This window comes from Molossus molossus, unplaced genomic scaffold (assembly GCF_014108415.1).
Source record: "Molossus molossus isolate mMolMol1 unplaced genomic scaffold, mMolMol1.p scaffold_m16_p_12, whole genome shotgun sequence".
NCBI lineage: Eukaryota > Metazoa > Chordata > Mammalia > Chiroptera > Molossidae > Molossus > Molossus molossus.
This window is the reverse complement of record NW_023425347.1, coordinates 54,906,494-54,916,908: the sequence shown is the minus strand read 5'-3', so window position 1 is coordinate 54,916,908 and position 10,415 is coordinate 54,906,494. Positions and strand designations below refer to the sequence as shown.

Below are 10,415 nucleotides of genomic sequence, written 5' to 3'. Positions count from 1 at the left end.
TCCACTTTTTTAATATCTTCCCCTATTTCTGTTTTCAATGTCCTGTAGTTTTTTGCAAAAAGGTCCTTTACTTCTTTGGTTAAGTTTATTCCTAGGTATCTTAATGTTTTTGCCGCAATGATAAATGGGATTTTTTTTTTAGTTTCTCTTTCTATGAGTTCATTATTGGTGTATAAGAATGCCATCAATTTCTTGATTTTGTATCCTGCTATCTTGCCAAATTTGTTCATTAAATCTAGCACATGTTTTATGGAGTTTTTAGGGTTTTCTATGTATAATATCATGTCATCTGCGAATAATGACAGTTCCACTTCTTCCTTTCCAGTTTGGATCCCTTTTATTTTTTCTTCATGTCTGATTGCTGTGGCTAAGACTTCCAGTATTGTTACATAAGACTGGTGAAAGTGGGCACTCCTGTCTTGTTCCTGTTCTTAAGGGAAATGCTTTTAGTTTTTGCCCATTGAGTATGATGTTGGATATAGGTTTTTCATATATGGCCTTTATTATGTCGAGATATGATCCCTCTATTCCCATTGCTGAGTGTTTTTTATCAGAAATGGATGCTGGATTTTGTCAAATGCTTTTTCAGCATCTATTGATATGATCATATGTTGTTGTTGTTTTTTTTATCCTCACCCAAGGACATTTTTTCCCCCATATTTTTGTTCAGATGAAGTGGGAGGGGGAGAGAGAGAAAGACAAACCTCTATGTGAAAGGGACACATTGAGTGGCTGCCTCCCGCACGACCCAACCCAAGCTGGGGACAAACTACAACCGAGGTACGTGCCCTTAGCGGGAACCAAACCCAGGTCTTTCTGGACTGCAGGCTGACACTCTAACCACTGAACAAGACTGGCCAGGGCAATCATATGGTTTTTATCCTTCATTTTGTTTATGTGGTGTATCACATTTATTGATTTGTGAATATTGTACCAGCTTTGCATCCCTGGGATGAATCCCACTTGTTGATGGTGAATACTTTTTTTGATGTATTGCTGGATCCAATTTGCTAGCATTTTGTTCAGCATTTTGGCATCTATGTTCATAAGGGATATTGGCCAGTAGTTTTTTTCTTTGTAGTGTTTTTTTCTGGTTTTGGAATTAGAATTATGTTGGCCTCATAAAACGAGTTTGGAAGTCTTCCTTCTTCTTGAATTTTTTGAAATAGTTTGAGGAGAATGGGTGTTAGTTCTTTGAATGTTCAATAAAACTCCCCAGTGAAGTTGTCTGGGCCTGGGTTTTTGTTTGCTGGGAAAGTCTTGATTACCTCTTCAATTTCCTTAGTTGTTATTGATCTGTTCAAGTTTTCTGTTTCTTCTGGTTCAGTTTTGGGAGACTATGTGTTCCTAGAAATTTTTCCATTTCTTTAGATTGTCGAATTTGTTGCCATATAATTGTTCATAGTATTTGTTAATGGATCCTTTGTATTTCTGTGATATCAGTTGTTACTTCTCCTCTTTCATTTCTGATTTTGTGTATTTAGGTTCTCTCTCTTTGTTTCCTGGTGAGTCTAGCTAAGGGTCCATCAATCTTGTTTATCTTTTCAAAGAACCAGCTCTTTGTTTCATTGATCTTTTGACTTGTTTTTGTGGTCTCTATGTCATTTATTTCTGCTCTGATCTTTACTGTTTCCTTCCTTCTACTTGCTCTGGGGTTTTCTTTTTGTTTGCTTTCTAGTTCTTTAAGTTGTGAGGTTAGACCATCAATTAGAAAATTTTCATGTTTCTTCAGGCAGGCCTATAGTGCTATGAATTTCCCTTTCAGAACTGCTTTCGCTGCATCCCATAGATTTTTTGCTGTTGTGTTTTCATTTTCACTGGTTCCCAGGAAGTTTTTAATTTCTTCCTTGATCACCTCAGTAACCCATTCATTGTTTAATAACATGCTATTTAGCCTCCATGTTTTCATTGCAGTTGATTTCTAGTTTCATGCCATTGTGATCTGAGAAGATGCTTGATATGATTTCAGGTTTCTTGAACTTGTAGAGACTTAGTTTGTGTCCTAACATGTGGTCTACCTTTGAGAATGTTCCATGTGCACTTGAGAAGAATGTGAATTCTCTAGTTTTGAGGTGTAATTCTCTGTAGAGATCTATTAAATCCATTTGATCTAGTGCATCACTTAGAGTCTCTGTTTCCTTGTTAATTTTTTGTCTAGAGGATCTATCCAGTGGTGTCAACGGGGTGTTGAAGTCCCCTGCTATGATTGTATTGCTGTCGATTTCTCCTTGGAAGTCCTCCAGAAGATTTTTAATATATTTTGGTGTTCTTATATTGGGTGCATATATGTTTATCAAGGTTATATTTTCCTGTTGGGTAGATCTTTTCAATATTATGTAGTGACCTTTTTTGTCTCTAGTTATGGCCTTCATTTTGAAATCTATTTCATCAGATATGAGTATTGCTATCCCAGCTTTTTTTTTCCTTTCCGTTTGCTTGAAAGATTTTTTTCCATCCCTTCACTTTCATCCTATGTGAGTCTTTTGTTGTGAGGTGGGTCTCTTTTAAACAACATATAGATGAGTCATGCTTTCTTATCCAATCAGCTACTCTGTGTCTTTTTATGGGAGCATTCAATCCATTTACATTTCAGGTGATTATTGATATGTACTTATTTATTGTCATTTTTAGTTATTGTGGTTGTATTTTCCTTTTCATTTCTTCTACTAATTACAGCAGTCTTTGAACATTTCTTGCAGTGCTGGTTTGGTGCTGATATATTCCCTTAGCCTTCTTTTGTCTGGGAAGCTCTTTATTTTACCTTCTGTTTTGAATGATAGCCTTGCTGGATAGAGTAGTCTTGGATTCAGATCCTTGTTTTTATGATCTTGATTACTTCATGCCATTCCTTTCTGGTCTGTAGTGTTTCTGTTGAGAAGTCAGCTGAGAGTCTTATGGGGGTTCCTTTGTAGGTAACCTGTTGCTTATCTCGTGCTGCCTTTCGGATTCTCTGTCTTTAATTTTTGGCATTTTAATTACTATGTGTCTTGGTGTGGGCCTGTTTGGGTTCTTCTTACTTGGGGCTCTCTGTGCTTTTTGAACTTGAATGCCTTCTTCCTTCACCAAGTTGGGGAAGTTTTCTGTCACTATTTCTTCAAATATATTCTCTAATCCTTGCTCATTTTCTTCTTCTGGAACTCCTATGATGTGAATGTTATTACATTTCCAATTGTCCTACAGTTCTCTTAAGGTGTCTTCCTGTTTTTTAATTTTTTTTTTTTTTTTTTTTGGTTTTCTGATCGTTTGATTTTTTTTCTACCCTGTCTTCTAGTTCACTGATCCAGTCCTCAGCTTCCTATGCTCTGCTGGTTCCTATGCTCTTCCAATGTGTTCTTTATTTCTGCTATGTCATTCTTTATTTACACTTGGTTGGTTTTCAGTGTTTCTATAGCTTTACTCATGGTGCTGATGCCCTTACTCATACTGTTGAGCTTCCTCAAGATCATGGCTCTGAACTCTACCTCTGATAACTCGCTTAACTGTATTTCATTTATCTCATCTTCAGTAGAGTTCTCTTGTTCTTTCATTTGGGATTTGTTTCTTTGTTTCACCATTTTGGGTATTCAGTGGCTTTTGTAATCTGCCAAATTTTCCCTGTGGGTATTGGTGATCTGCTGTTTGTAGCTCCCTCTATTGGGTTTGGATGAGTGTAGTAGGACCCACATTAAATACCATTGTCAAGTCTTACTTTCCTGGGTAGATTTGCAAGCTCAGGAAAGGTTCAGTTATCCTCTAGCTTTTTGCCTGGAGGCTATTAGTCTCAGTTACTTGATAAGCCTTGTGTTGTACCCTTTAGCTGAATGGAAAACTCTCAGGTGTTCAGCATAAGAGGATCTCCAGAGGGCAGATGCTGGTTGTTAATAAGCATCAATTTGCATTTCTGAGGTCCAGATGGGTGGGGCTAAATCTCCAAGGGAGGGGCTGCTGCTTCTCCCCAGAGCTCCATGAAGGAGCAAGATGGACCCTGTCCTGTGTGGTCGGGACTCAGCCAATCCTCTGAGCGCCCCCCAAATCCCTGGTGTCCCCACACAGTTCCAGTCCAGTCTGCCCTCCCTCTCTCAGAGTCCAAGGTGAGTGGCTATAGCTAATTTAGTGCTCTGTCCCAGCCCTCTGCGCTGTGGAGCTGGCCTGGGATTTTAACCCCAAGGGAGCTGCTCACAGCTAAAACAGCTGCTGTCTGTGGGCTCCCAGCCCACCCTTTTGTGCCTCCGAAGATCTACCAGGCTCGATTCAGTGTCCTTTTTTCCTGTCCCCGCTTTTCTGTTGCTTTTCCCAGATGATTTGTCTTTATTTTAGTTGTAATTCCAGTTTGGTCCTGGGACATGGTCTGTGTAGCTTCCATTCATTCTCTGCCATTTTCCTGTTGTATTCATCTTTTAAAAATTAGTCAACTCACCAAATTAATTTTGTCACCCACTGATGGGTTGTGACTTACATTTTGCTAAGCACTGGTCTGCCCTATTTTTGCTTAGATTTCCTATATTAACCAACTGACCAGTACAGTTGTCAAATGTCTACCTCATTTGGTGCTATCTCCAGTAGGACCCACCTTGTTCAAAAAAGGAGTTGAGACCACCTCATTGAGTTAAGTCACAGTTGTCCCTGCTGATGAGATCAGTAAGCAGCCTACCATAGCCAGACTTTCTAAGCGGCCTGTGGTTAATATGTAAATTCCTGACAAGGCCACTTATAAAGAAGGATAGCCACAGAATCAGCACAAATGGCAACTACATTCATCTTAGAATAGGGATATTGTTTGGGAGCAATTCTTTAATTATTCCTGGTTGAGTTAAAGAGACTTTTAGATTTCTGAGGTTTCACATTGATTTTAGAGATAAAACATAAATGAAAGCTTTCTCACTCACTGCTATGTTTTTTGTTTTACTTTCTTTTCCCCTAAATGGTCAGCAGTTAATCTGATATTCAAACTGCTTCAAGAAGCTGGGTAAAAGTAGATTCCAGAGAAAATAAGGAAAACGTATGGAAAGGATGTATGGTCCAAGTGGAGGAAAAGTAGACAAATTATTGAGGAATTCTATGATACAGGGAGTCCTTCTGGCTGCTAGAATTCAGGACTCCCCCCCCCCCCCATGCACACACATACACACACACCACCACCACCACACCGCTTTTCTTTTACACAGGGCTGCCTCATTTATTTTGCTTTGTGGTAGAGTTTTACTTTTGTTGGCCTTGAAAACACCAGTTTCAGATCAATGGTGGCACAAAAGCTAGCTTGGAGAGAATTTGAGAGAGAACAGGAAAAGAGGAAATTAGAGACAGATAGTCTAGACAACTACTTGGCTCCAAAGGTTAGAGAAATAAAATGGTATCCAAATGAGCAAAATAGAGTCAAGGGGAGAGTTTTACTTGTCTTTAAAGTGTTTGAAATGATTTGTTTGTATACTAATGGAAATGGTCCAGTAGAGGAGAAATTTATGATGTAGGATAGAGAAGGAGAATCAACTGATCTGGTTCTTCAGTCTTCTCAGTGAGGAAAGAAGCACCCTCACCAGCAGAGAGTGAGGGTGAGGGGGGAGAGAGGGATGGGTGTGAAACAGTCCTTTAGCAGAAAGTGAATGTAGGTATGTAGAATATAGGCGAGTGAATGGGTCAGGGAGATACAGGGTATTACCTGGGAAACAGTAAGGGCCTTCTTAGGTTTCTGGTGACAAGTTTAAAATCAGACCATTGCAGGTGAAAAGTTGGATTTAACTGGGCTTGTGATTTTTGTCAACCAGTATGACAGAACTAAGGTGATCAAGGAGGTTTACTGGGAATGATTACATTTATTGACCCTGAATTTTAAGTTGAGTAAAGAGGGAATATTAGGGGTGATGTACAGTAAAGAAAAAAAATGGTGCTTTGGATGCTCCTCTCCCCGGTCTTTGCATGACTGGTTCCCTCTTCTGGTGCAGTCATTCTTTGATATTGCCTTTTTAACTCTCTTAATTAAGGTGTTTCTTTATTACTTTAAAAAAATATCTATATCTATCTATCTATCTATCTATCTATCTATCTATCTATCTTCTATTCATCCATCCATCCACCTGTTTCACTACACTAGAACATAAGCTCCATGAGAGCAAGGACCTTGCTATAATATTCAGTATTTTATAGCCACAGTAATAATTTTGCACATGAAAGACTAAGAAAAATTTGAGAGAAGAATGATGAATGATTAAGATGAGATTTTAAGGTCTTCACCTTCCTGATGGTTCTCTTCTATGTATGCTCCTGTTAGTCAGTTTTCTCCTGCTACCTCTGCCAGGAGAAAGAAGGTCATTCTCCCAAGGTGAGAGCTGCCTGCTACACCTACCACCCGGGCTCTCCTGCGAGGCCTTCTAAGGGTGTGCAGTGGAGAGCTCAGGGAGACTTTTACCACCGAGTTGTGCCAGCACCAGATATTTTAAAGGTGAGCCCAAAAGGGTGCCATGAAGACACAATAAGTGTCTGTTTTGTTTAAAACATCTTTATTGAGATTTAATTTAGATACAATAAAATTCATCCACTCTAAGTGTAAACTTTGTTGAAATTTACAACCATCGCCACAATTCCGTTTTAGAACCCTTTATCACCACAAAACGCTCCCTTATGCCTGTGTGCAGTTCGTTCCTTTTCCCACCCCATCCCCTAGGCAACCACTGATCTTTCTGTCTCTACAGTTTTGCCTTTTCTAGAATCGCGGTATAAATGTAATCATACAATATGGAGTCTTTTGTGTCAGCCTCCTTCCATTTAGTATAATGCTTTTAGTGTGAGTAATATTCCACTCTACAGATATACAACATCTTGTTCATCGATTCAGCAGTTGACAGACGCTGTTTCCAGTTTGGGGGCTATTATGAATAGAACTGTTATGGATATTTGTATGCACATCTTTGTGTGGACATAAGTTTTTGTTTCTCTTGGGTAGGTACCTAGGGGTTTAATTGCTAAGTCAAATGGTAAGCGTATGTTTAACTTTTTAACAAAATGCCAGTTTTCCAAGGTGGCTGTTCCACTTTACATTTCCACCCGCAATGTATGGATTTCTCCATGTCCTCCCAACACAGCCATTTCTGTTTTAGCCATTCTAGTAGGTGTGTGGTGGTACCTCCTTTTGGTTTCAATTTGCAGTTCTCTTATGACTAATAATATTAAGCATCTTTTCATGTGCTTATTAGCCATTTATTTATCTTCCTTGGTGAAGTAATTATTAAAGTATTTTTCTCCTTTCTTATAGAGTTGTTTGTACTCTTATTGTCGAATTATACAAGTTCTTTATAGTGTCTGAATTCAAGCCCTTTTTCAGATATATGTTTTGCAAATAGTTTCATTTTCTTAACGGTGTCTTTTGAAGAGCAAGTTTTATTTTTTTTATAAAGTTCCATGTGTTGATTTTGTCTTTGATCATTCATACTTGGTAAGTCACACATAAGAACTTTTTGGCCAATCCAAGACTGCAAAGACTTCATCCTATGTTGTCTTTAAGTTGTTTGTTATGTATGGTGGAAGGTTAAGGGTTGGGCTTCATTTTTTTATTGGTGTTTATCCAGTTATCCCAGCACCTATTGTTGAAAGGACTGTTCCTTCCCCATTGAATTACTTGGCACCTTTCTGGAAAGTCAATTGACCAGGTCTGTTTCTGGACTTTTTCTTCTCTTCCATCCATCTCAATATCTATTCTTTCTTGATAATTGTAGCTTTGTAGTAAGTTTTAAAATCAAGTAAAGCCCTCCAACTTTGTATATTTCCTTTTCAAGATTGTTTTGCTATTCTAGGTTCTTTGTACTTCCATATAAATGTTAGAAACAACTTGTCGATTTCCACCAAAAAAATGCCTATGACATTTTGATAGGTATTACATTAAATCTTATACATCAATTTGGGGAAATTGCCATCTTAATATTGACTCATCCAACCCATGGACATTGTATATCTCCCCAGTTTTATAAATCCTCTTTAATTTCACTCAGCAATGTTGTATAGTTTTTAGTATACAGATTTGCACTTTTCATGTTAAATTTATCCTTAAGGATGCTATTCTATGGATGCTATTATAATTTAATTCATTTTAAAATCATCTATTGATAGTTTATAAAATTACAGTTTTTTTCTCTTTAAACTAAATTTTAATGGGTCTCAAAATTCTGTGACAGAGTTTTGATCAAGTTGTTTCCATTAAAAGTACTGATTTTAAAAACTAATAACTTAAAAACTGCCCCCCCCCCACACAGTCCACAAAACATTCTCCTTTCCTTTTGAAGGTTTTAAAGATGTTTTTATTTATTATTTACTTTTATTATTGACTTTAGAGAGAGAGAGAGAAACATCGAATTACTGCTCCATCTATTTATGCACTCATTGGTTGAGTCTTGCATGTGTCCCACCAGATTGAACCCACAACCTTGGTGTAAGTAACTGAGCTACCCAGCCAGGGCTCCTTTTGAAGGTTTTTTGATGCATTGCAATCATTATCCAGTCTTTTACTATTAAACTTAAATGGCCAATTGAGAAAAAACATTTGAGACTGTTCTTTCAACACTGATAAAGACTGAGGTGCCAAGAATCGAGGGATAATATTCAGTTAGCCTTCTGAGCTTTTTTGGCAGACTTGGTGACTTTGCCAGCTCCAGCTGCCTTCTTGTCCACTGCTTTGATGACACCCACAGCAATTGTCTGTCTCATGTCATGAACATCAAAACGGCCCAGAGGAGGATAGTCAGAGAAACTCTCAACTCACACGGGCTTGCCAGGAAATATATCGATGATGGCAGCATTACCATATCTCAGAAACTTTGGACTATCTTCCTGCTTTTTCCCAGAATGATGATCAATCTTTTCCTTCAGCTCAGCAAAATTTGTGAGCTGTGTGACAATCCAGCACAGGTGCATAGCCAGCACTGATTTGGCCTGGATCATTCAGGATAATCACCTGAGCTGTGAAGCCAGCTGCTTCCAATGGTGGGTCACTTTTGCTGTCACCACCCACATTGCCATGATGAATATCTCTGACAGACACGTTCTTAACATTGAAGCCCACCTTGTCCCCAGGAAGAGCTTCACTCAAAGCTTCATGACGTATCTCAACAGACTTGACTTCGGTTGTGATGTTGAATGGAGCAAAGGTGACCACCGTGTTGGGTTTGAGAACACCACTCTCCACTTGGCCCACAGGGATAGCACCAATACCAGCAATTTTGTAGACATCCTAGAGGGGCAGACTCAGGGGCTTGTCGGTTGAATGAGTTGGTGGCAGGGTGCAATCCAGAGCTTCAAGCAGTGTGTGGTTTCACTGGCATTGGCATCTTTTTTTTTTCTTTATTGATTGTTTGAGAGAGAGGAAGGGAGAAGGAAAGAGAGAAATAGAAACATTGATTGGCTGCCTCCTGCATGACCCCCACTGGGGATTTGGCCCACAACCTGGGCATGTGCCCTGACCGGGAATCGAACCAGTGACCTATTGGTGCATGGGTTGATGCTCAACCACTGAGCCACACCGGCTGGGCGGCATTGGCATCTTTGTAAGTGATTTTCCACCCCTTGAACCACAGCATGTTAGCACTTGGCTCCAGCATATTATCACCATTCCAACCGAAAATTGATACAAATGCTACTATGTCAGGATTGTAGCCAATTTTCTTGAGGTAGGTGCTGACTTCTATAACAATTTCCTCCTGTCTCTTCCGGCTGTGGCAATCCATTCTGTGGCGGCTCAGTGGAATCCATTCTGTTAACACCAACAATCAGTTGTTTCACACCCAGTGTGTCAGCCAGAAGGGCATGCTCGGGGGGTCTGCCCATTATTGGAAATACCTGCTTCAAATTCACCAACATCAGCAGCAACAATCAGGACAGCACAGTCATCCTGAGACGTGCCTGTAATCATGTTTATGATAAAGTCTCTGTGTCCTGGGGCATCAAGGATGGTCACGGAGTACTTGCTGGTCTCGAATTTCCACAGGGAGATATCAGTGGGGATACCACGCTCACCTGCTTTCAGTGTATCTAAGACCCAGGCGTGCTCGAAGGAGCCCTTCCCCACCTCAGCAGCCTCCTTCTCAAGTTTTTCGATGGTTCTTTTGTCGATCCTGCCACATTTGTACATCAGCTGGCCAGTAGTGGTGGACTTGCCAGAATCTACATGTCTGTGTCCAGTGATGATGATGTTGAGATGAGCCTTCTCCTTTCCCATTTTGGCTTTGATTTAGTGGTTTTCACAATACCTGTGTTCTGGCAGCAAACCCATTGGGAAAAAGCAAAATACAATTGGTTTTTGTATATTCATCTCGTGTCCTACAATCTTGTTAAACACACATATTAGTTCTAGTAGTTTTTTTGTAGATTCTTTGCAACTAAATTTATTTTCAGCCATATTGAGGTATAATAGATAAAATTTTAATATATTTTGTGATTTAACATTAGTTAAATAA

At 39.3% G+C, this 10,415-nt stretch overlaps 1 pseudogene; it reads right to left on the bottom strand.

Moving 5' to 3' along the window:
- Positions 1 to 8,565: 8,565 nt before the first annotated feature.
- Positions 8,566 to 10,177, bottom strand: LOC118626754 (annotated as a pseudogene).
- Positions 10,178 to 10,415: the final 238 nt, after the last annotated feature.